Source organism: Peromyscus maniculatus, chromosome 8 (assembly GCF_049852395.1).
Source record: "Peromyscus maniculatus bairdii isolate BWxNUB_F1_BW_parent chromosome 8, HU_Pman_BW_mat_3.1, whole genome shotgun sequence".
Taxonomy (NCBI): domain Eukaryota; kingdom Metazoa; phylum Chordata; class Mammalia; order Rodentia; family Cricetidae; genus Peromyscus; species Peromyscus maniculatus.
The window spans coordinates 93,824,685-93,845,875 of NC_134859.1; the positions used below are offsets into that span (position 1 = coordinate 93,824,685).

The 21,191-nt window shown below is 51.7% G+C and overlaps 1 protein-coding gene across 6 annotated transcripts in view; it reads right to left on the bottom strand.

Moving 5' to 3' along the window:
* The window catches only part of Tex2 (testis expressed 2), a 140,773-nt gene that overhangs the window by 112,673 nt on the left and 6,909 nt on the right, over nucleotides 1-21,191 (bottom strand). For 3 of the 6 annotated variants that reach the window (XR_013041926.1, XM_076543575.1, XM_076543570.1), the window contains exon 1: nucleotides 17,721-17,859. The exons of 1 other annotated variant lie outside the window; for it this stretch is intronic. The gene's annotated coding sequence lies outside the window, so the exon portion shown is untranslated. Of the gene's footprint in view, nucleotides 1-17,720; nucleotides 17,860-19,650; nucleotides 20,189-20,515; nucleotides 20,565-21,191 lie in introns of those variants that run through there. 2 more of the 6 variants (XM_076543573.1, XM_076543572.1) reach the window with 2 other exon arrangements.

Below are 21,191 nucleotides of genomic sequence, written 5' to 3' on the forward strand. Positions count from 1 at the left end.
ACCCAAGGCAGGAATAGTCTGTTAGAGTCCTTTAACAAGCCTCAAAGAACCGGCTTGAAATCACCGCAGCAGTTACATATTAGATGACACTTTACTTTTTCTGGTTTTTTTTTTTTTTGATACAGGGGCCCACTGTGTCTCTTGACTGGTGACTGGCCTCAAACTCACAGCAATCCTTCTGCCTCAGTCTCTCTAGTGCTGAGATTACAGTAAAAAACCATCATGTCTAAAGACAGTTTCTGGTTCTTTGCCTGTCTGCCAGGGTGCTTCCCTGCTATGGGATGTTCTGTATGCTGTGAAAATGTGTTGCTATGATTGATTGATAAATAAAGTGATGATTGGCTAGTAGCCAGGCAGGAAGTATAGTATAGGCGGGACAAACAGAGAGGAGAATTCTGGGAAGAGGAAGGCTGAGTTAGGAGAGGCTGCCAGGCACAGCTGAGAAGCAGATGTTTAAGATATCGGTAGGCCACAAGCCACATGGCAACTTACAGATTAATAGAAATGGGTTAATTTAAGATATAAGAACTAGATAGCAAGAAGCCTGCCACAGCCATACAGTTTATAAGTGATATAAGTCTCTCTGTGTTTACTTGGCTGCGGGACTGGCGGGTGAGAGAGATTTGTCCTGACTGTGGGCCAGGCAGGACCAGGAAACATCAACTGCACTTCCCTCCTCCATCCCTCAGTCCAGCATCACACTTTGGAAGAGGCTGACGGGGCCCTAAGAGGTGAAAGTGAAGCCTAAGGCCTGAACCCAGGTACCAGCCCCTCGACACACTGCAGACTACATTAGAACTAGGAAATGGGCCGGATGGTGGCGCACACACCTTTCTTTAATCCCAGCACTTGGGAGGCAGAGGCAGGTGGATCTCTGTGAGTTTAAGGCCAGCCTGGTCTACAGAATGAGTTTCAGGACGGCTAGGTCTGTTACACAGAGAAACCCTGTCTCAAAAAAAAAAAAGACTCGGAAATGGAACCTTCTAGTTTCTCCTTTAAATATCAACTTAAGCCTTTGTATAAGTGAGCTCCTAAAACAGAAACAGGAGACTAAAAATACACCGTCTCTCCTCAGCATGCCATGCACCACCCATGTCACCCAGCACTCACGGAGCCACAGGGTGCCTGCCGCGTGTTCACTCATCGGTGGAGTGCAAGGCCGGGGCACCCCACTACAGCACTGAGGGAGGCAGCCCAGGGTGAGCAGGAGCCAGTGGCAGCTGCAGATACCACGTGCCTACAGGCCACAGCAGCCAAGCTCAGAAACAGTTAAAGCTGCAGACTCTCCAGTGTTCCTTCAAAGCGATGGATCAAAACAGAAAAAGTTCAATTTTAATTTTTAAAGATTAACACCTGAGCATCATAAACTCATGCAATCCTTTGGAGGGGCCCCTTGACCGTTGCCCCAAGAAATGCTCAGCCCTGGGCTTACAATGCTGGCTGCCAAAACACCTCTGCTGCGTAATGCAGCCGCTGTGTGGTGGGTCTTTTTCCTTCTCTAAGATTTTTGGGACCACAAACCAGATCTCCCGAAATAAAATTCACTTCAGACTATTAGGCCTCCTAGGAACACACTCTCAATCACAGTCAAAGCCTAAGACAAAGCCAAGTCGAACAAATGAGTCTGGTCTCTGGCTCAGAGCATGATCAATAGTCATTTCTGCTGGGAGTTTTAGCCTTAAAAAAAAATTAATGTTCCTGCTTTACTTAACCTCCCCACCAGGATGGAACAGTACTCACCCTACTCCTGCAGGCTTTGGTCTACCCTGGGAAATTAGAACAAAGCACCTCCTTCCCCCGGGCTTTCTACACTACCCTGACTAGTTTCCACTGGATCTCACGTCTGAACTTCTCTGGGGCAGCAGCTCCCCTCTCCCTGAGGACATCTCCTCCGCGTTCCAGAGCGCGGGTGCTGGGCTTTCTGACTCTGTAGAGGGCATGAGGTAGATGGAGACCCAGAGGTACATCAAATTAGTAAGTGATTGGGTGGGTACTGCTCAACGTTTCTCCTCTCTATATGTGTAGGGATCGGCAGCTGGTGCTCGCCAATTCGCCCGGAAGTAGGGGCAAGGGCCAATGCATGTTCAGCTTGTGCTAGGTCCTGGGTTCAATCTTGGTACACTCCCCTAAGTGAGTCGCTGTTGTGAAAGAAACGGCATCCAAAAAGTCTTTTTTTTTTTTTTTTTGTTTTTGAGACAGGGTTTCTCTGTAACCCTGGCTGTCCTGGAACTTGCTCTGTAGACCTCGAACTCGGAGATCCTCCTGCCTCCCCTGTGCTGGATTAAAGGCGTGTGCCACCACCGCCCAGCCCAAGAAGTGATTTCTCACAAGCATCTGACACTGAGGACACCAAGGTGGCTCCTGGGTCCAGGTGGGCGGCGTTCCCACCATTTTAACTCTAGGGAAACAGTAAGGCAGGCAGAAGGAGATACTCAGTCAGCTGACGAGTTTTGCGGTGGAGCCAGCCTGCGGTGACCGTCTGCTCATTCCTGCTAACCCTCTGGACAGCTTTCACCTCAGCCACCCTGATACCGGCCTTTGCCTATTTAGTACCATTAAGTCAATACAAACCCTGGCAGGAGGATACACTCCTGGCTTTTTATTTGGTATCATTAAGCACATGCACCTCTCCTCTCCTCAACCCCTTCCCCCGGCCCCCACCTGCTCTCCATAAGGCGTTTCCACATAGTCTACCTTACACAAACATCTGCATGCCTGATTAAGTCTGCCAGAGGGTCTGTTTTAAAATCTGCCTAGTTCTGCCTAGTTCTAGCAGACGGACTCTCACTAGGATATCATGTGCCAAAATATCGCCTGCTCTCTATTGAGCTTTCCATCATAATTAAGATGTTTTCTATGGGTTTCCATGATCAGGCCCCACACAGAGTAAATCCCAGAGGGGTTCTCCTTGGGGGCCATATGACCCCTCCTTCTTGGCTCTGCCTCCAATGCTAACGACCCACTCCATTATTTGCGCTGCAGGTTTCTAGGACAAGGCAACTACTCAACCTCACACTAAGTTTGTAGACACTCAAGCCTTTCTCAGTGTCAGCTTCCACTAAAACTTCCTTCCTGGTCACCACTGTCATGCCAAGGCACCCACCAAGTCACACAGGTCCCTGGTTATCTATGTCCACATCTTCTTCTGTGTTCTCTTCTGTGTCACTGAAATACACGCTTGGAGGCCTTTTTTTTTTTTTTTTTTTTTTTTTTTTGAGACAGGGTTTCTCTGTATAGCCCTGGCTGTCTTAAAACTGCTTTGTAGTCCAGGCTGGCCTCAAACTCAGAGAGATTGGCCTGCCTCTGCCTCCCGAGTGCTGGGATTAAAGGTGTGCACTAACACGCCAGGCCCTTGAGGCCTTCTTAACCAGACTTGCAAGTCTCCCAGAAAACACACATCCTGATCTTCAGGAGACACCTCCTCTCCTCTCGGGCTAGGGATACAGGCAGTAGCTTAGCACCCCAAGAGCCCTGGACCAATCCCATGCTAGGGATACAGTCAGAGGTACCACTGCTTAGCATCCCCAAGAGTCCTGGACCAATCCCATGCTAGGGATACAGTCAGAGGTACCACTGCTTAGCATCCCCAAGAGCCCTGGGCCAAACCCACTGTCCTAGTGTCACTTCTGTTGCTATGACAAAATACCCTGACCAAAAGCAACAAGGGAGAAGGTTTCCTTGGCCTGCAATTCCACATCACAGGCTATCACTGAGTAAGGTCAAGGCAAGAACTTGATATCAGGCCTGCTCCCTATTCCACATAGTATACCTCCAACTAAGAAACTCACTTCCCAATCAAAGAAGGATGGCAGGAACCATGGAGGATGCTGCTTGCTGGCTAGCAGACAGATGTATACTCAACTGTACCGCTCAAAGTCACCTGCCTAGGTAGTGGAGCCGCCCATAGTGGGCTGGGCCCTCCTATCAATTAACAGTCAAGACAACACCACACAGATATGCCCACAGACCATTCTGATCTAGACAATTCTTCAACTGAGATTCTCTTCCAAAATATTTCTACCTTGCATCAAGCTGGCAAAGTTAACTAAAACACTCAGTTGCCCTCCCAGGCCCACACAAGAGGAATACCTCTTCTCTGGCATCTGAGGCCCTGGTTGAGACAGAGTCCCCTTCTTCTATGCAGATAGTATATCACACCAATTCTCTCTTCTAAATCATAGAGCTGTGGATGGAATTTACCCACCATCTTGGTCAGAGTCTGGGGAAGATGGAAGTTTCTGTCTCCCTGGGGCATGAACACAGAGACCCAGACGCAGAGCTGTGGGCTCTGGCAGCCGGGCACTCCCCAGTTCATCTGAAGTGGGTCTGAGGAAGAAAGCGAGTCAGCCAAGGTGAACTGCCAGTCTGCACACAGCTGTGGTCTCTTCAGCAGGGAGGCTCTTGCCCCCAGGAAGCAACCACAGTTCCTTCCCACAACTTCCTGGAGCCCTCTTTACTGCCCACCTGGCACAATGCTCTGGCAGTACCCGTGGCTACAAGCAAATATGTGCCCAACAGATTACCCTCCTACACACACTGGCAAAGCACTGGCTCATGCAAGTGAAGGGGAGAGAGAGAGACATGAGCAGCCAAGGCCTCTGCGGAGGAGATCCGGCGTCCTGACCACAGGCCACACACAAGTCACTAACCTAGAGGTCAGCTTCTGGTGGCATGCACACGAGCAAGGGGAAGATGCTGCTTGAGGCTAAGTGCAGGAACCCTGTTCGGACAAGGGCCCACCCTTAATCCAACCCTTGCAATGGGGCAGGCCAATGTCTCTGAAATCTGAACAGAGGAATGGAAAGTGTTTCCTCTGAACCAGGTGCTTCCTCTAATCCTACCCGGTAGCTTCCAAGATGGGCTGCTGCAGACTCTCCCTGCCTCTCTCCTCCCGTCCTCAGTTATTCTGCTTTAAAAATTACTCCAACTTGCCCAGTGGTGGCGGCGGCACTCACCTTTAATCCCAGCACTCGGGAGGCAGAGGCAGGCGGATCTCTGTGAGTTCGAGGCCAGCCTGGTCTACAGAGTGAGATCCAGGACAGGCACCAAAACTACACAGAGAAACCCTGTCTTGAAAAACAAACAACAACAACAACAAAAATTACACGACTTCTTCAATAAGCCCAAACTGTGAAGCGCATTCCTCAGCTGAGCTGCCCACTTTCTGGTGGACTCTGACTCAGTCACTCTCATTCACCAGGAGTTTCAGAAGCCTGGACAATGGCAGATCCTGTGCTAGGCACCTAATAGAGAGTAAATCAGCAAGTCTTGTGAATATAACTATGTAAACGTGCCACATTTGTTTATGCTGCAGAATATTACTTTAATTGTATAAAGGTGTGTTACATTTGGTTTGCTGCATGTGTGTAATTATGTACAGGTGTGTTGCATTTGTTTCGCCTAACCAGCCTAAGGCACCTGATTGGTCTAATAAAGAGCTGAACGGCCAATAGCTAGGCAGGAGAGGGATGGGCAGGGCTGGCAGGCAGAGAGAACAAGTAGGAAGAGAAATCTAGAACGAGAGAATGAGGAGAGAACAAGGGAGATGCTCAGGGCCAGAAGCCAGGCAGCCACCAGCCAGCAAACACAGAGTAGGACCTACGAAGAAGACAAAATGTAGATGAAGAGAAACAGGGTAAGTGAGAAGAGCTAGCAAGAAACAAACATAAGGCCGAGCATTCATAACTACTAAGTCTCTGTGTCATGATAACTACTAAGTCTCTGTGTCATGACTACTAAGTCTCTGTGTCATGATCTGGGAGCTAGTTGGTGCCCTCACCCCAAAAAAGCCTGTACACACAAGGTCTCTCTCTGCCCTCCTGGGGAGAAGGGAAAAGCCGGTGTTTATTAAAGAATACGGAATAACAACCTGTGATAGTCTCTATAAAAAGGGGAAGAAAAAAGGGAAGTGAGCGGTGTGTTAAGCCCTGAGGACAGCTCAGTACCCGAATGTCCAGCTCCCTTCCAGCCGAGGTGGGAAAGAGGCCAGCACCCCTAAGTAGCACTAGGAGACAGAGGCCCAGGCTGAAGGAGGCAAGAGGATTAAATCACATGCTCAGAATGGAATCTTAACTAGTCTTTCACAGGTTGCACCGAGACATCACATGAGCCTGTCAGGATTTTTTTCTCATTTATTACATTTTTATCTATTTATTGTATGGAGGTCAGAGGACACCTTGAGAATCGGTTCTTTCCTTCCACCATGTCAGGCCCGGGGACTGAACTCGGGCCATCAGACTTGACCTGCTGAGCCATCCCAGCAGCCCCTGTGGGTTTTTTAAAAGATTCCTCTGCTGTATACAGTCAACAGATTGGGAAGGAGTATTAGGAGCCGCAGGCAGGCAGTTGCAGAATCGCTGCAGTCTTTCAAACAAAAAGACGGCCATCTGACAGTGGAGGCAGCGCAGCCAGAGGGAAGAGGCTCGCCCAAGAGATGCAGACATCAACAGCACACAGCAAGGGAGCGGCGAACCACAGGGAGTCCAGCTCATCCATCCGTCTGCCATGAGGAGAAACGCCCATGGCCCCCAGCAGGAGGCCGGCTCTGGAGGCCCTGCAGCTTGACAGTACCCCTCCTTGGCACCTGACTCTCAGAATGTCTACATAAATTTAAGGCCAATCTCCAAGTCCCTGAAACTGCGGTCCATGTCAAATGTTTATCAACCGACCATTTTACTGTGCCCTGGGGATAAAGAAGTGCCCAGACATCCAGTGCCCTCTGCAGCTGTCACTTCCCTGCCCCTGGGTGTCATCTTGGAACAGCCTCTAAATCTCACAGTAGTGTACCCAACTCCCACGGCTGGGGTCATCATGCTGTCTGAAGCCTTCAGACAACCCGCTTCCTCTGCCTCTCCACCTCTCAGGGCACAAGCAGCTCAGGAGTTCAGGGCTCCTTTCCTAGGTTCAGGAGACACTACAGCACCAAACCCAACTCTTCTGAGTCTCTGAGACCAGCACTGAAGACCCTACACCCAACTCAGTGGTCCTCCCTTCCACCACACAATCAATGCACTGAGCTCAGGAAATACACGTAATGCATACACTTACATTTGCTGCTCTGATTAGCTGCGCTAGAGGCTGGAGAGATGGCTCAGCCATTAAAGGTTAGACTCCCAACCAAAATAAAAAGTAGTCCTGTTGGGTTCTTTGCTTAATGCCATGGCTGATGTTTCTGGTCTCAGCGTTTCTGTGGTGTTGAGGACTAAACTCTGCCCCTTGCACATGCTAAGCGCACTCCCAGCCAAGACTGGGATTTGCACTGTCTAATACGACCATAGAACTAGTGAAGCTAAAAGTACTTAAAATTGAATAAACTGAAGCTTCAGTTTCTCCGTGGCTAATTACCACCTTCCCAATGGTCATCACATATGGTAAGTGGCAACCATTAGAGAGCCCAGGCCCAGAATATTTCTAACTTTACAGATGGACGGTGGCCCACGGGGGCACTGCTAGAGAGTTACCTGCATGCTAAATCTGAATTGTCCCCTTAAAAATAAAATACAAAAGCAGAAGTTTATCATTTACAACTCACTATGTGGACCAGGAGGGCCTCAAATTCACAGAGATCCTCCTGTCTCTGCCCCCAAGTGCTCACATTATAGGCGTACACCACCACGCCCATCTATTCTTTTGTTCTCTTTTCCAATTGTATTTATATTTTAAGTGTATGAGTGTTTTGTTTGCATGTATGTGCACCATTGCATACCCAGTACTGGCAGATTCTAGAAGAGGGTTTTGGATCCTCTGGAACTGGAGCTACAGACAGTTGGAAGCCACCTGTCAGTACTGGGAACTGAACCCAGGTCCTCGTCAACAGCAGTTGCTCTTAACCATGGAGCCATCTCTCTAGCCCTTTACTTGTCCCAGCCAAGGCTACAAAGATTTCCAAGAAGTTTTCATTTTGGATTGTGAATTTCAACACCAGAGACATTTCTCTCTGATCACACCTATCACATGAGTTTTCAGTTTAAAGATACACATACCAAGTGACTGAAAATCCACCAAGATGCTCCAGTATGAAACCATCTGAGAAAGAGATGAGAAAAATGCAGCCAGCGTGACCGGCAGCCCCCGCCTCTAGTCCCAACACCGGGGAGGGGAAGGCAGCGGGATCAGGAGTTCAGGCCTTCTTCAGCAACATACAGAATTCAAGGGCAGTTTACGATGCTTAGGATCCTATTTCAAGCTGGATGGTGGTGCACTCCTTTAATCCCAGAACAGAGGCAGAGGCAGGTGGATCTCTGTGAGTTTGAGGCCAGCCAGATCTACAGAGTAAGTTCCAGGACAGCCAGGGCTACACAGTAAAACCCTATCTCAAAACAAAACAAAACAAACAAAATCCTATTTCAAACGGGAAAAAAAAAAGATATTGAATCTACATGATGAGTGGCCAGGTTCTATTATGTTATCTTTTTTCTTCTTCTTCTCTGAGACAGGGTTTCTCTGTGTAGTTTTGGTGCCTGTCCTGGATCTCGCTCTGTAGACCGGGCTGGCCTCAAACTCACAGAGATCCATCTGGCTCTGCCTCCTGAGTGCTGAGATTAAAGGTGTGCGCCACCACCGCCCGGCCCTATTATATTATCTTTTACACAGTGTATTTATTTTTTTTCCAAGCTAAAAGACTCCAAAAGCTAATTCAATGATATACAAATTTGGCCATACTGAACACTTTCTAGGAAAACATAAACTATCACATGGTTGGGTTTATACTATTTTATTACTGACCATACCAAATCAAAGAACCAAAGCAATGGACTTCATGATCCTAGGGTACAGCTGTCCTTATGAATGCCAAAACACGACACCAACTCCTACTAGAGATGGGGCTTGGACAGGTACTACACACATCAGCAACATCTGGCCACCTAACAATGAAGCCACTGGTTTCTGATGCCTCTTAAGGGAAAAACAACAACAACCCTACTTCCCACATCCAATACTAATGCAGACATGAGGCCAGAAGGCTCGTGGGCAATACCACTTGTGCCCCGCCTGACGGCCTGGGTTCAACTTCCAGGACCCACATGGGGGGAGGGGAAAACCAACTCCCAAAAGCTGTCATCTGACCTCCACACGTCAGCTTTGGCATGCACACACATACACACACACACAAATTAATAAATGTACTTTTATTTTTTTAATCAGACACTAGCACCAGCTTCCAGTTCAGCTGGCTCCGTACCAAGCACTGGGTCTGAGGCAGGGCCTCCTGCAGGCAAGGCTGGCTCTCCCCAGAAGCAGGTGCATTGCAGAAATCCACCCGAGCTGCCTGAGAATGCCTCAGAGAACCTGCAAGGCAGCCAGCCAGCCAGCCAGCCACCTTTACCTGGACTGTGTCGGGTCAAATTTCCCACTGCTGAGTCAGCAAACCCTTATTCACAGCTCTTTGTGTCCAATCCAGGAACGGCCCTCAGGGGTCACTCAATCTCCCAAGCACAGGAGGCCCAAGAGGTTAAGAAACTTCCCAAGGCCTCTCAAGAGCTGCCTGGCTCCGGAGGCCCCTCTACTCTGTCCCAAGCTAGGCACACACACAGGCTACGCCGGCCATCATGTGTCTCTACCCCTGTCAGCACTGTCACACTGCCCACCGGTCACTCCCTCTCCTACAATACTCTTCTCCTTCCCAGAGCCCTGTTCCTCCCCTTCAGAGAGACTTCACACTCCCTACCGTTTGGGATGTATGATACATTCAGTACATCTGCTGGCCCGTCTATTGTCTAGACCACAGAAGGTGCCATGGGCAGGTGGGGACCACATCTGTTTCGCTCCCCATCAGATTCCCAGTGCCAAGCACAGTACTCAGGACCAGGAAAAACTCACACGCTTGGTGACTGACAACCACTGCTCAGTCAGTCCTTTCAATAGGGCATTTTTTAAATTCTCTACTTTCAACCCCAAATAATAAATATGAACATTTTAAGGAATACTGCTTAAAAGACAGCATTGAGTGTAAGAATGGACCAAGAATTGGGTAAGAGCTAGGTGGTGGTGGCACACACCTTTGATCCCAGCACTAGGGAGGCAGTGGCAGGTGAATCTCTATGAGTTCAAGGCCAGCCTAGTCTACAGAGTGAGTTCCAGGACAGCTAGGGCCACACAAGAGAAATCTTGTCTCAAAACCAAAAAGAAAAAAGAAAAAGAAAAAAACAAATAAAGAAAAGAATTGGGTAAGAGAGTAAACCAGCTTATGCAAGCTTTAAATAGCAAAGGGGAACCAACACTGATTCTGACAGACCTCTTGCAGATGCCAACAGTGGCTTTGACCCTAAATAAGATTAGGACTGAAGCCAGCTCCTCACCCCTTTGCCCTTCTCAACTGTGAGGATAGCTGGGGGGATAGCTGGGGGGGGATGAAAGCTAGGGGTGAGAGCTGGGGGGGGATAGCTGGGGGGGTGAGAGGTAGGGAGGGATAGCTGGGGGGGAGAGCTGGGGGGTAGGGGGTGACAGCTGGGGGGGAGAGCTGGGGGGTGAGAGCTGGGGGTGAGAGCTGGGGGGGGAGAGCTGGGGGGGAGAGCTGGGGGATGAGAGCTGGGGGGTGAGAGCTGGGGGGTGAGAGCTGGGGGGTGAGAGCTGGGGGGTGAGAGCTGGGGGTGACAGCTGGGGGGGAGAGCTGGGGGGTGAGAGCTGGGGGGTGAGAGCTGGGGGGGAGAGCTGGGGGGGAGAGCTGGGGGGGAGAGCTGGGGGGGAGAGCTGGGGGGGAGAGCTGGGGGGAGAGCTGGGGGGGAGAGCTGGGGGGGAGAGCTGGGGGGGAGAGCTGGGGGGGAGAGCTGGGGGGGAGAGCTGGGGGGGAGAGTTGGGGGGAGAGTTGGGGGGGAGAGCTGGGGGAGAGCTGGGGGGAGAGCTGGGGGGAGAGCTGGAGGGAGAGCTGGGGGGAGAGCTGGGGGAGAGTTGCTGGGGGGGAGAGCTGGGGGGGAGAGCTGGGGGGGAGAGCTGGGGGGGAGAGCTGGGGGGAGAGCTGGGGGGAGAGTTGGGGGTGAGAGTTGGGGGTGAGAGCTGGGGGGGAGAGCTGGGGGGAGAGCTGGGGGGGAGAGCTGGGGGGGGAGAGCTGGGGGATGAGAGCTGGGGGATGAGAGCTGGGGGATGAGAGCTGGGGGATGAGAGCTGGGGGATGAGAGCTGGGGGATGAGAGCTGGAGGGGAGAGCTGGAGGGGAGAGCTGGGGGGTGAGAGCTGGGGGATGAGAGCTGGGGGGTGAGAACTGGGGGTGAGAGCTGAGGGGGTGAGAGCTGAGGGGGAGAGAGCTGAGGGGGAGAGAGCTGGGGGGGAGAGCTGGGGGGGAGAGCTGGGGGGGAGAGCTGGGGGGTGAGAGCTGGGGGGTGAGAGCTGAGGGAGAGAGCTGGGGGGGAGAGCTGGGGGATGAGAGCTGTGGGGATGAGAGCTGTGGGGATGAGAGCTGTGGGGGAGAGCTGTGGGGGAGAGCTGTGGGGGAGAGCTGTGGGGGAGAGCTGGGGGGGAGAGCTGGGGGGGAGAGCTGGGGGGGAGAGCTGGGGGGGAGAGCTGGGGGATGAGAGCTGGGGGTGAAGAGCTGGGGGTGAAGAGCTGGGGGTGAAGAGCTGGGGGTGAAGAGCTGGGGGGGAGAGCTGGGGGGGAGAGCTGGGGGGGAGAGCTGGGGGGGAGAGCTGGGGGGGAGAGCTGGGGGGAGAGCTGGGGGGGAGAGCTGGGGGGGAGAGCTGGGGGGGGAGAGCTCGGGGGGAGAGCTCGGGGGTGAGAGCTCGGGGGTGAGAGCTCGGGGGTGAGAGCTCGGGGGTGAGAGCTGGGGGGGAGAGCTGGAGGGGAGAGCTGGAGGGGAGAGCTGGGGGTGAGAGCTGGGGGGGAGAGCTGGGGGGGGAGAGCTGGGGGGTGAGAGCTGGGGGGGAGAGCTGGGGAGGGAGAGCTGGGGGGTGAGAGCTGGGGCGTGAGAGCTGGGGCGTGAGAGCTGGGGGGTGAGAGCTGGGGGGTGAGAGCTGGGGGTGAGAGCTGGGGGTGAGAGCTGGGGGTGAGAGCTGGGGGGGTGAGAGCTGGGGGGGTGAGAGCTGGGGGGGTGAGAGCTGGGGGTGAGAGCTGGGGGTGAGAGCTGGGGGTGAGAGCTGGGGGGTGAGAGCTGGGGGTGAGAGCTGGGGGGTGAGAGCTGGGGGGTGAGAGCTGGGGGGTGAGAGCTGGGGGGGAGAGCTGGGGGGGAGAGCTGGGGGGGAGAGCTGGGGGGGGAGAGCTGGGGGGGGAGAGCTGGGGGAGCGCCAGGGGTCTCAGTCCAACAGTCTCCCAGGAGAAAGCTCTGAGAACCAATGTTCCAGGCAAGTCCAGCAGACAGAGTCACTTGATTGCTTCAAAGCCCACCTGAGTCTCCCATCCTGTGAGATTCCACAGAAGAGGCCATGTTCTCTTCTCAACAGTCCCATTTATGCTCAGTGACCTGCCACTGGCTTTGTTCACCAAAGAAAAACCCTTCCTTTCAAGGACTTAACTCCCCTCTAACTTCAGTAGGAGTTACCTTTAGGCTTAACCAAGTTGTCCCGAGTCACTCAGATTTGAACAAGTACAGGCCGGAAGGCTCTGACCTCAGAGGGGAGGACTCTCCCCTTTCAGCTGGGGAAAGCTCCCGGGGCACAGGGCTTGAAAGGGCTCCCGAGTGGGGTGAGACGCACATGACCGTAACCACAGAACGCACGCTGGAGCAGCACAAGGCTGGGCCCCGATCCCTGCTGTCAGATTCTGACTTCGTCCTGGGATCTTGCCATCATTAGTTAACCTCTTTGAACCTCAGGCTTTTCATAGCCAGGCTGAGTGGCGCACGCCTTTAATCCCAGCACTCAGAAGGCAGAGAGACAAGAGGACCTCTCTGAGATCAAAGACAGCCTGGTCTATGTAGCAAAATCCAGGACATCCAGGACTACATAGACCCTGTCTCACACCCCCTCCCAAAAACCAACCAACCAACCCAGAATGTTTGAAAGTTTGAACCAGGTACAAGTTTAGACCCCAGCCACAGCAATTCTCCCTAAATTATAACCAGTCCCATTGTTACCAAGTGTTAATTGTTTCCTACTTTTCTTTTTAAGACAGGGTCTCACTATGTAGCCTTGGCTATAACGGAATTTGCTATGTAGCCCAGGCTGGCCTCGAACTCATAAGACATCTACCTGCCTCTGCTTACCAAGTGCTGTTTTCTACTTTTCAAAACACTGTCACAGCCAGGTGGTGGTGGTGCACGCCTTTAATCCCAGCACTCAGGAGGCAGAGGCAGGTGGATCTCTGAGAGTTCGAGACCAGCCTGGTCTACAGAGTGAGTTCCAGGAAAGGCGCAAAGCTACACAGAGAAACCCTGTCTTGAAAAACCAAAAAACAAAAAAAACAAAAACAAAACACTGTCACAAGATATCCAAGTGAGACTCTGAAAGTCTTGAATGAGATTCTCAAATGATAGGACACACCTGTAATCCCAGGACATGCCTGTAATCCCAGCTACTCTAGAAACAAAAGCAAAATCAAGGCCAGCCTGCGCTATGACATGAAACCTAATCTCCAAAACAAAAAGTTCTAAATGAAGTAATTCCTTTCAACCTCAGAACACCTCAACTCCTTGGGGTCGTAAGCTCATGGACTGTGAGACTGTTTTGGGGCTCGAGGCAAGGGGACTAAGAAAGGAGGTCCTCAATCCGTGAGAACTTGACCTGGGTAAAGGTGTACCTAGGAATGCAGGGGTAACAGGTGACAGCGCCAGGCCTTCCGCCAGGCCTCTAGGTGCCACCAAGTGCAGGGCTCTGTTCACGTCCTCCAGCGCCACTCAAGAGCTTCTCCACCCCATGTCTTCTAGCATCCCTCTCATTAGCAGGGTCTCCTTTCACGTTCTATCATCAGGACCAGCAAGAGTTTGGGAAGAAGGAACACCACAGAATCTCGAATATAATCTCAAGTCACTTTAAAACTGCCATGGAAGAGCACATCAGTACAGAGTTCCAGGCTTTACACACCGATCTTTATTTTAACTGGGGGATTTAAAGGTGACAAAGAACTTAATGAACAGACAGGACAAAGGGAGCTGACTGGCCATGGCTCATTAGTTCCTGAAATTAATGCTTCTCATGGGGACAACAGTCAGCTAAAGGACAGCACTCCGGGCAAACTGGAAACTGTCCCTCCAGTCCATGAGCCCAGTTCATGGGTTATCACCAGGACTCCGTGCCTACTGGATGCTCCAAAGCTCTACCCCAGAGCCACCTACAATTAACTGTTCACTCTACCATTTGAGAACATCGACTGTTATGGGGGCTCACTGGATGCCACGCACATGAGTGACCTCATTTAACCCTCCTAACTTCCGGTAAATAATGTACTACCATCATCCATCTAAGCTAAGACCGCGGACGGTAAGACACACCAGTGCTTTATACACCAAAACACATTTCATGTGCCACTGTAAGACTCACTCGATAAGTCTTTAGATGATTGTTGTTAGGGATGAGAAGACAATATAGATTGCACTGTCTTGGTATTGCAACACCATTGTGTCTACAGATGAAGAGACTGAGGTACAGAGACAGCAGTTCCCCCAAGGTTGCAAAGCTGGAGAGCAGACGCACTGAGATGAATTCCCAGGAAGCCTGACCATCTCTCTCCAGAGTTCCTAAGGATCTCCCCCAAACTGCACCCAGCAGAGAGGTGGGACACAGCTGCTGACTGTTCGCTCCCACAGCACAGGAGCTCATTAGCTGGAGCCGTGTCCGCCCTGTCATACAGACGCTGCTCTAGATCAACTCTCATAAACTCCACCTGGCTCCCAGGAAAAGGAATGTGGTACGATGGGAAAGCACATCTTGGGATCAAACATCCCAATGTGGAAGGTCCAGCTCTGTCCAGTGAGCTTGTCGCCCTGGTTAAGTCACGGACAATCCTGAGCCCCTTTCCACCTCCATAAAAACAGGTGACCATCCCGCCCCCAGAGGAGGCTGCAGGACAAGACTGGGAAGCCGTGGGTGGCAGAGCTAAACTTGAAAAAAAACGATCTTTGCAGTGAAGTCAACTTCTGCTCAGGGATAGAATCAAAGAACCCATCATCCCCTGTGACCTCAACAACTCCTAAGTGGGACCCTTAGAATGTATTAAAGGTCAAACAAGATAAAAGAAATATTTTAATTAATTTTTTAAGCGCATTAGTGTTTTTGTCATATGTTTCGGGTCACCTGGAACTGGACAGTTGTGAGCAGCCATGTGGTTGCTGGGAATTGAACCTGGGTCCTCTGGAAGAGCAGCCAGTGCCATCTCTCTAGGCGCTGAGCCATCTCTCTAGCCCAAGAAAGAATTCTTGAGGAGGAGAAAAACAAGAAAGGAAAGAAAAACTAGAGGCACCCAGAAGATAAGGGCAGTGTTCTGTAATGCTCTTCCTAGCATATCAGTGAATCGACAGGAGAAAGGCAAAGAGACACCTAAAATCAAAAGACACTCGTCAACAGACACAAGGGTGAATTTAATTCATACTGAACCTGACACAGAAACTGGTCTTTGAAGATTCAGTTTGATATCAAAGTAATCCACAGTAGAAGGATGTCTCCCTTTCTCTGTTTTTATTAAGCAACACTCTGTACATTTCTCCCCTTCTTCCTTCAAAAGCCTCAGAAAACAAGAGCTTTTGACTCGGAAGGAGTTCTTCCTTCCTCTCCCCCACCTCTATCATATCCACAAAGCCTCCAAGATGCTAGCCCACCACAGACTCACAATACAAAGTTACCAAGTAAATACCCTTTCTTGACTCTAGGCAATTTCTTTGTTCATAAAACCCTCCAATTATTCTATCTAAAGTGTAATCAAGCTGGAAATGTGGCTCAGTTGGTGGAGGGCTTGCCTACCATGCGCCGAGCCCTGGCTTTGATTACCAGCACCACATAAACCTGGTGTGGTAATGTAGGCCTGCAATCCCAGCACTCAGGAAATTGGCGGCAGAGGGATCAGAAGTTCAGTGTCATCCTCAGCTAGGTAACAAGTTTGAGGCCAGCCTGGAATACAGGAGACCTTTTCTCAAAATACATACATATGTACATGCATGCACACATACATACCACACAGCCTAACCCCTGCTGCTTTCCCTAGCAGCAGACTAAGAACATAACCTCTAATAACACACAGCAGTATGTCTGGTATACGCTGTATCTCTTTTCTTATCACTCGGCCCAAACCACTCTTTAACTTGAACTTCCTCCTCATCTGTCCTTGGACAACCTGTCAGTGAACTTCATTACCACCATGTTCTGGTCTGGACCGCCTGGTTCACCTTCTCCTCTCCCGTAGATCAATGTGTGCAAGTGCGGTCCCCCAGCGCCCTCCACTACCCCTCTCCAAGCCTTCATGTCCACTCCCAGAGGAGCTCAGGTAGCAAAGACATCAGCAAAACGCTGACTCCATCCTCTCTGCCTCAAGAGATTCACCTGTTTTGAAGACTCTGAAAGGCACTGGAATCCTTTAAGGGTTGGGAAAGGCTAACAGAAACGGCAGTTTCCCCCGACCAGTACAAGATAAGCTCTCCCTGCATGCCATTCCAGTACAAAACTCAAACCCAGACCTTTCCAACTCCCTTCCCCAAGGGTCGAAGTTCACCTGTCCCTCCATTCTTCCTTACTATTTTCCATCTAAAAGTCACTGTTCTTCGAGTTTAATCTGGCTCTTGAGATGTCTGCTCTATATCCTTTGGGGAGAATAATCAAAATATTTGCAAGACTATTCCTCTCAATTGAGCTGGGGCAATGGTGTCAAGACATTTAGTAGACCTCACACAGGAACAGGGCGCACAACCTGTGTGCTCAAGGATCCCACACTTTTCAACTCTAAAAAAGTATGTCCTCCTTACACAGTATCTATGAAATCTAATGACAAACTGCTCCTTAGCTCTGGAAAAAAAAAAAAAGCGAGGGTGTTTAACAGACTTTGCCCTTAAATTTGATGCCGTGTAACCATAACAACTGATGGTTTAGGTAACCATCAACCCACTGAGGGGCTAAGTTCTCCAAAAAATCCTTCTCAGTGGGGGTTAAACTCCCCTGCACTAACTCCCGCGCGGAGTCGGCGCTCCGGAGTGGCGTGTGGTGCAATGGAGCCGGCGGTTCCCGTCCCCGCCACGGTCCCCGGGTCTCCGCCGCCGCCACCATCATCCCCGCGCTCCCAGCGGGGCAGCTGGCGTTAGGCCTCAGCCCAATGTCACTTGTTAACCTTCCGATCTCCCCGGGTTTCGGTGCGCCGCCGCCTCCCTTCTAAAGCACACAAATCACCCCCTCGGTCCCCGGCGTCCGCCAGGAGTTGCAGAAAAACAAGCGAGGCGCCGACAGCCGCTGACAGATTCGCGCAAAAGTAACCGCGCTTCTCCACTCCCAAGCTTCTCCCACGGTGGCCGAGGGGGCGGCGGGAAGCCGAGGCCCCACGCACAGAAGTGACAAGTGTTTTCCTTCAGCGAGCTTGTGGATGCTGCTTCCCGGGACCTACACCGAGCCGGGGGGGGGACGACGCTGGACTGGGACCCGCAGGCTGCACCTCTAGCCCCGGGGCGACCCCGCCCCGCCCGGCCACCAAGCAGGAAAGGGATCTCCCAGGGCCACCCGTGCCGGCGTCCCGAGCCCCAGCAGCGTGGAAGAGGCTGAACTGAGCCCCGCTGCGCCAACGGCTGCGGGAGCTGCGGGTGCCCCGGCGCCGGGCCACCCCAGCCCGGGGCCTGCGCCGCCCGACGCTCCCTGCGCCGCCCCACCTGGCCCCGGGCGCGCTCACCCTGGATCCGCTGGCTGCCTCATCCTACTGCGCCGGTGCCCGTGCTCCGCGGCCGCCGAGGCTCCGGCTCGGGCTCTGGCTGGGGCCGCCGTGCTGCCGCCCGCCCGCCCGCCCGCCCTCGGGCACCGGCCGCCCCGCCCCGCCGGCGGACCCGCCCCGCGGCCGCGGCCCCCACCACCAACCACAGGGCGGAGGGGGCGGAGCCAGCCGCGCACCAGACACGACCAATCCAGCCGGTGCCGCGCGCCTGCGAGAGGCCGCGGGGATCGGCCGGCGATTGGTCAGGGCTGTTAAAGGAGCTGCGGCGCGGCGGACAGGAGAGAAGCGGCCGCCCCGAGGTACAGCGCGTTACCTGGCCGAGTCCCAAGGGGCGGAGCAAAGAGTTTCTCTCTCCCAATGAGGCTGAGGCGCTTACCCCAGTTTTTTTGTTTTTTTTTTTTCATTACTTAATTTCCTCTTCCCCGCAATTTAGCAACAAGTGCCTCCAACCGGGAGGGAAACCGAGGTTACAAAAAATCTGGAGCTCTCTAGCTAGGCAGATTTCTTACGAATTGGGGTCTTAGGAGGTGATCGGACACATCTGTCCCTGTCCTGCCAATTCCAGAAACTGGTTAAAAAGGCAATTTCCGAGCTCCTCCTCCTCCACACCTGACTGTAACAACCAATCCCAAACTGATAAGTAGAATTAACGCCTAGAACTCGTGTGACGTAAATAAGTCATATATTCTAATCTTGGGTTTTTTGATACAGGGTCTCCTGTAGAGCAGACTGGTTTCAGATTCGATATGTAGCCAAAGATAGCTTTGAACTCTTAGCTTCCTGCCTCGGCCTCCCAGGACTGTAGGCAAACATCACCACACCTGAATAACATAAATTTACCTTAGAGAGAAGGTGTCTGGGGGCGGGAGGCGGAAAATTACTTTTAAGATGCGTTTTCACTTAAAATGACTTTCTTGGGATGATGAGGGACATTTTACATTTACCAATTACTTACAGAGTAGACGGGGGTCACCAAGGGCAGGCAGGACGCTGCCTGTTGGCAGATTGGGACAGAACTCTCTGGTTACCCTCTTTGCCTTCAAATGAGTGGGTCCCACACTCGAGCATCAGACCATCCCAGAGGTTTTAGCATGCAGATTCCTAAGTCTCACACAAAGTCTCTAATTCGCTATCACTGAATGGGTCTGTGACATTTCAACACTCTTTCCCCAGGAGATTCCACTAGGGAGGACTCCGAGAGCCATGCTCTTTTGAGTCTGTGATAGCTGTGACATCAAAGCTCAACCGTCAAAATAAAGCCAGACTCTTTTTTTTTCTTTCTTTTTTTCTTTTTTTCAGAGCTGAAGACCGAACCCAGGGCCTTGCGCTTGCTAGGCAAGCGCTCTACCACTGAGCTAAATCCCCAACCCCTAGAACTCTTCTTTATGATCCAAATCCATAGCCTGTTTGGAAGACTTGCTAGTCAGTAAATCTAGAGATCACAAACTCAAACCGGTGGGTTCCCTGCATGGGACACAGCCAGGGTTGAATTTAGAAGGGCCCTCGAAGCAACAGATAGAGTCAGCTTGACCTCCTGCTGGAGGAAAGGGCAAGGCACGCAGGAAGTCAGTCTTGTTCTCTGACCAGTGAGACAACGCATAAACATTTGACTGGCACACACGCCTTGGTCGACACTCATCACTAGGACCAGTCATAACTCCAGAAGGATACCCTGCCCCCTTGGTGTCACATTCCAATGTCATCATCAAGCCCTACTGCCTACCCTCCGGGCCAAATTCCTCTTCAGGCCCTAGAGTCCCAGACACCTGTGTGACCCAGAAGTCACTGCCCTGGATTTGGAGGTCAGCCCTTGTATAGTCAAGTTTCACTACAGGAACAGAATGGATGGCACGGATACATAAAACAAAGGGGACTTACTAGATTGACTTACACGATACAGTCTGTCTTCACAGTAGAGAGACGGAGAATAGAGAGCCACTCGGGCCCTGAGGCCGGATGAATCAATAGCCCTCTCTTTCATCAAAGGGCTGGAGGATTACTGGGGAGACACTAGACTTCAGTCCATGTTGAAAGTCCAAAGAAACAGGCTTCTGACGTCAGCGAAACATCCTGGCGGCAGCAGTAGCGGTCACCATCAAGAAGCAAAGACAGGCAGGCAGAAAAGCACAAACTCTCCTCTCAGACCTCCTCAGAGCCTCTGCAGAAGGTTCCACACAGCCAGCCTAGTCAAGAAAATCCCCCACAGGTGTGCGTGAAGCGCTCCTAGCTGGTTCTAGAGCCAGTCAACGTGACAGCCAAGATTTACCATTACAGCTTCCCTTCCTTTTGCGCTGATGAACACTGTGTTTAATGGGCATGTCAGCACTCGGGTCAGCCTCATCAGGGTTACAGACACATCTGCCTGGAACCACTGTTTGCCTCCCTCAGTCTTCTCAAAAGCAAATGAATTGTTGCTGGGTGTAATGATCACGTGCGGAGCTTGGAATCCCAGCACTGGGAAGGTTGAAGCTGAAGGCTTGCCCTGAGTTTGAGGCCAGCTGGGAGAAGAGAGAAGCAAGGAGAAAAAAGAGAAAGAGGGAGAAGAAAGAGAGAGAATAAAATCTTATCGTCTTGATAGGAGAGGGATCTAATCATTAGTACCTGTATGACGGAGCCAAGGTGCCACCATCTTGTCCCTGTTGCAGCCATCTAAGGGCTGACTTAGAGCTGACAGCCCTCCCATCCTCCCACCACCCCCCTCCCCCCCTCCCCCCCACCAACACCTCTTCCTATAGGAAAGTCTCTTAGAAAATTACCAAACTCTGCCCCAGGGAACTTGAGGTCAAGATGCCCCAACTAACTGCCACTTTTTGCTTCTGTTAAACTGCTTGCTTGCTCTGTTTCCTCCTGCAACTGCCAAACAGGATTCGGTTTGGTTTTTGTTTTGTTTCCCTTTAAAAGCTCCCTGCAGAAACCAGTCAGAGCTGCTCTGTGAGAACTGTTTCTCCAGGCACCTGATTCTCAAATTCAGACCAGTGTTCCTTGGGGTCTTTGCCCCGTGAGGCCTGGAACCACTAGGCAAGCATGGATATCAGTGGTGACACAGCTTTAAGCTCTTCTTGGCCGCATATCCAAACTGTCACCCTAGGGGTTGGGAGGGGACAGAGATATGGTGACCACCTCCCTCCTTGCCCATACCTAGCCTTCTACAAATATACTTTTCAATTTATTGTCAGCATGACCTCCAACTAAGGACAATAAGGTCTAGCGTGAAGACCTGGAAGAGGCCCTTTTTTAAGAGTGACGATTTTGAGACATCAAGCTGACTCACCAGGTATAGATGCCCATCACCAAGCCTAACAACTAAGTTCAGTCCCTGGGCCCCCCCTGGTGGAAGAAGAGAACTGACCCTCAAAGGATGTCCTCAGACACTGAAGCACAGACACACCCACACATACACACATGAAATAAATAAATGTAATTTAAAAAGAA